This window comes from Schistocerca cancellata, unplaced genomic scaffold (genome assembly GCF_023864275.1).
Source record: "Schistocerca cancellata isolate TAMUIC-IGC-003103 unplaced genomic scaffold, iqSchCanc2.1 HiC_scaffold_683, whole genome shotgun sequence".
NCBI classification, from domain to species: domain Eukaryota; kingdom Metazoa; phylum Arthropoda; class Insecta; order Orthoptera; family Acrididae; genus Schistocerca; species Schistocerca cancellata.
Window position 1 is genome coordinate 15,001 of NW_026046694.1, and position 5,000 is coordinate 20,000.

At 54.7% G+C, this 5,000-nt stretch overlaps 1 non-coding gene across 1 annotated transcript in view; it reads right to left on the reverse strand.

The window, feature by feature from the left end:
- The window catches only part of LOC126139308 (small subunit ribosomal RNA), a 1,909-nt gene extending 1,683 nt beyond the window's left edge, over positions 1 to 226 (reverse strand). Inside the window, exon 1 of the ribosomal RNA XR_007528672.1 lies at positions 1 to 226. This exon is cut by the window's left edge and continues 1,683 nt beyond it. This is a non-coding gene — a ribosomal RNA (small subunit ribosomal RNA).
- Between the last annotated feature and the right edge of the window lie 4,774 nt (positions 227 to 5,000).

Sequence of the window (5,000 nt, forward strand, 5' to 3'; positions counted from 1 at the left end):
TGGTTTTGATCTAATAAAAGCGTCCCTTCCATCTCTGGTCGGGACTCTGTTTGCATGTATTAGCTCTAGAATTACCACAGTTATCCAAGTAACGTGGGTACGATCTAAGGAACCATAACTGATTTAATGAGCCATTCGCGGTTTCACCTTAATGCGGCTTGTACTGAGACATGCATGGCTTAATCTTTGAGACAAGCATATGACTACTGGCAGGATCAACCAGGGAGCTGCGTCAACTAGAGCTGAGCAGCCGGCCGCCCGGGAGTGTGTCCCAGGGGCCCGCGCGAACACGCAAGCGTCCGCTCAATTATTCTGCAAACAGGAGGAGGCTGAGCTCCCCTGCACAATACACCTCGAAACCCTCTCAGGTCCCGGCGGCGCGCAGCGCCGTCCTAAGTACTTGGTCGGGTTCGAGAGAGGCGCAATCGCCCGGAGTTAGGCGAGTAGACGCTTTAGGTGCGACCACCCGTGCTCCCAACTGAGCTTGCCGCTGCCGACAGAGGCCCGGGAGCGTGCTGTCGTGGCATTGCCGGCGGGAGACAACACGCGCCACCTACGGTGACCGGCAGCTCCAACGCCAGCGCCACAGAAGGGCAAAGGCCCCACGTGGGTGCCGAAGCGAACTCTCCCAGCACAGCGCACGTGCCAACACGTCTGCACAACTGCGATACAAACCACCAGCGAGAACCGCTGGGGCGACCGAGCAGCAGACGGCGTCGCGGCGCCGAGTGCCGGGCGGCGGCGCATCCTCAACGCACACAGTCCTCAGTCGGACCAGCACACTGCAGATGTCCACCGCGCTTCGCACCGGGCCCGCGAGGACCCACTTTGGCCGCCCGGCGCCGCGCGCAGGGTGCCCCGGCGCGCAGCTGCGCCGCCTGCCGCGTCCGTCGGCCGGCGCGCCTGCCACTGGGCGCCCCCACCAGCCGGCTGTAGCGCGTGCGCCCACGCACCGCGCGGCCAGCACGCCGGGCGGCCCCCCCTCACCGGCCGGGGACGGTCCCACCCAGCCACCGCCGCGTATCGCTTCACACACAGATTTGCCCTTACTGATTTACCTCCAGCAACAACAACCGCACCACAATGGGTTTACCAGTTGTTCATTTGCGTTGCGTCACGTCACCAGCAAACGTAGACGTCCATCCCAGTTTGCAAATGCAACGATTATTGCATACCTGTCTGTTAGGTGTCACGACACACTACGTCTGCCCACATACACGCAACAAAATGTGCACGACTAGAGAACACGTGGGAGGTGGCCCCCTACGTATGCGATGTCCATTACGAGACCGACTGTCAACCAGCATCTGTACCATGTCGCAGATGTGGAACGCGGTGCACCATGCTATCACACTGTGTGAGAAGAGACGACTACGTTTGAATACACGCGCCACTACATCAACAGACGGCTCATGCTGATCGCCATCCAGGGCGTCCGTTACTCCCACACGTCTCTATGGCGTACCACACTGCAATGTAGCTGTTATGGGGAGACGGCACGTGGCTGAGTGCACAACATTTGGACCGTATGGTTCGCTGTTGTTGGGCGCAGTCGTACGGTCACACATGTGCCACAGCGTATCATTCAGTACATACGGACCTATGTGCAGTACAATGTGAGGATTAAGCTTACGATATCAGCGGACAGTGGACACAGGCCGTACCACGACGTAGACTGAGCGCTTCGACATGCGAATGCCAGTGAACAGCTGCGAAGGGCATTGAACACGCAAGCACCTGAACGACCAGCGTGCGAAGGCAGGGTGGAGGGGGGGGGGCGATGTACATCCTGCAGTTGTCCACATTACAGTGTACAGCGGGAGCATGTAAAAAGTAAGCAACACTTGCGAAGTGTTCAACATGAAACGACACACAAGAGGGTGGGCGGTGCGAGTAGCGAACTATATTCAGAGGGTTGTGGTTAGACAACACTAGATTAATGTAACGTGTCATATGCCAATTACAGAGCAGGTTAAGGCACAACGTGGGTTAGGTTAAGGCACAACGTGGGTTAGGTTAAGGCACAACGTGGGTTAGGTTAAGGCACAACGTGGGTTAGGTTAAGGCACAACGTGGGTTAGGTTAAGGCACAACGTGGGTTAGGTTAAGGCACAACGTGGGTTAGGTTAAGGCACAACGTGGGTTAGGTTAAGGCACAACGTGGGTTAGGTTAAGGCACAACGTGGGTTAGGTTAAGGCACAACGTGGGTTAGGTTAAGGCACAACGTGGGTTAGGTTAAGGCACAACGTGGGTTAGGTTAAGGCACAACGTGGGTTAGGTTAAGGCACAACGTGGGTTACGTTAAGGCACAACGTGGGTTAGGTTAAGGCACAACGTGGGTTACGTTAAGGCACAACGTGGGTTACGTTAAGGCACAACGTGGGTTACGTTAAGGCACAACGTGGGTTACGTTAAGGCACAACGTGGGTTACGTTAAGGCACAACGTGGGTTACGTTAAGGCACAACGTGGGTTACGTTAAGGCACAACGTGGGTTACGTTAAGGCACAACGTGGGTTACGTTAAGGCACAACGTGGGTTACGTTAAGGCACAACGTGGGTTACGTTAAGGCACAACGTGGGTTACGTTAAGGCACAACGTGGGTTACGTTAAGGCACAACGTGGGTTAGGTTAAGACACAAATTGCGTTACAAATTGCGTTACATTGCGGTACAAATTGCGTTACATTGCGGTACAAATTGCGTTACATTGCGGTACAAATTGCGTTACAAATTTGGTTAGGTTAAGGTGCAAAATGGGTTGGATTACAGTACACAACATGGTAAGAGATAGTGTGTTTGGGGGGGGGGGGGGGGGGGGCAGGTTCGTTGGTAGTGATCATTGTAAGTGAATGTCTGAGGCAGCGTCAGTATGTCACAGCAGTTCTGTCTCGTCAGGATGCGCTTTTCGCTCGTGACTGGAGGCGCGCCGCGTCTGTGGTTGCGGCAAGGGAGTGGCAGACCTGTGTGATTCATTCCTGCCATTGTTTCTGTGCCGTAACAGGAGGCAGTGTGGTGGTGTTGGGTGCACCCCTGTGTAGGACATGTGTGGGTGTTGGTGGCTTATCTGAGCAATTGTGGATGTTGGACGGGTGGGATATTCTATTTTATAATTGGACCCCCTGGTGTGGTTATCATAGTGTGGATGGTGTACTGTGGCGGAGAGGATGCACCGGACGTTGGTCCATGCTGGTGCTTACATATCGTATCTGTGTCTGTTACAGGCAGAGAGTAATGTGTGATGGAGTGTCTCGCTGAGGTGTGGTTCATATTGTGTGCACAGACTTACAGCATGTATAGGGACAGCGGGAATTTGGCATATTGGATATAACTCTTTTGTTTTTTTTTTTCCTTTAATGTGTTTCAATTCCCCATCGGGGCGGGCTGGCAGCAGCATAGGCGCTGCTCTTCAGCCGAAAGACAGTACAAAACAATAGAAGACATTAAAAACAGCAAAGGAGAGACTAAGGTGAACATATATATATAAAAAAAGGGGGGAACAGCATGGAAGACAAAACAAAACAAAACGGGGGACTGTAAAATGGAGATAATAAAAAACTGTTTAAAAGTAGCACATATAAAAGGCCACACACGGCGACGGTTAAAAGAACACAAGGCACAGTATCACTGGAGCTAAAAGTAGCGACGGATGGCATAGCACACAACGTAACACTGACGGCGAACCTCAAGGCAGGACACAATTAAAATCACATCTCTTGACGCACACAAGAAACAGCACTAAACACAACACTGACGTGGCACACTGACGATGAGCAATACAGAGGATCTGCCAGGCGCTAGGAGATGAGGGAGACCTGAAGAAGGGAGGGAGTGGAAGAGAGGGGGGAGGTGAGCAGGGGGCGGACGGGAGAGGGCCAGGTAGGGGGGGGGGGAAGGAGCGAGGCAGGTATGGGGTGCAGGGTCTCAGGGGAGGGGGGACGGAGGGAAATCCGCTATGGGAGAAGAAAGAAAGAGGAAATGGTGCCCTGGGGAGGGGGGGGGAACAAGGCCAGGTTATAGTTGGAAGGAAGGGTAGATGTCACGGCGAAGTTCGTCATCCGGGAGGGGGAGGCGTTGGAAGTTGCCCTGATGAAGGAGATGGAGGGTGTGGAGGTGGAGAGAGGGAGGGATACAGCGATAAAGGCGCGGCAACGGGCGGGGGGTGGAGAGGAAGGAGGAAACCAGAGGGTGGGGGGGATCAAGTCTGCGAGCAATGTAAAGGATGCGGAGATGTTGGAGGAACAGGAGGAGGTGGGGGAAGGGGATCAGTTCATACAGGAGCCGTGTGGGGGAAGGAAGGCGGATACGGAAGGCAAGGCGGAGCGCATGGCGTTCAAGGACTTGGAGGGCCTTGTAAAAGCGGGTGGGTGCGGAAATCCAGGCAACGCTGGCATAACAGAGGATAGGACGGATGAGGGATTTGTAGGTGTGGAGGATGGTAGAAGGATGCAATCCCCAGGTCCGGCCAGACAGGAGTTTCAGAAGGCGGAGGCGGGAATGGGCTTTCTGCTGGATGGTCAGGAGATGAGGGGTCCAGGTGAGGTGTCGGTCAAGGGTGAGGCCAAGGTATTTCAGGGTGGGGGTGAGTTGGATAGGACGACCATAAAGGGTGAGGTAGAAATCATGGAGGCGAGGATATAACTCGTCATGAAACGCAAGATATAGGGGTGGATTGCAACGTACGAGTGCGGGAAGAGTCCGCCGTTCATCCGCTTGGGTTGCGATTTGGGCGGTTGGGGTGGGGCACGTGCGGGTGCGGGTGGAGTGATTGTCGGTTGACTACTTCGTGCGACGCAGGCACTGGCGTTCGGGTTCCTGTGGTGGACAGATGATGCAGGCTTTGTGGGTGGCGTCGAAAAATGGGTACTGTGGGACCTAGCGATGTCGTAGTCGGGGTGGCGTCTCATAGATGGCGGTATCGTCGGTGCAGCAGGTCATGTTTCGGGAGACTTGCAGATGGCGGTATTTAGTTTTCGTGTTGCGCGCGACATGGTGGACGT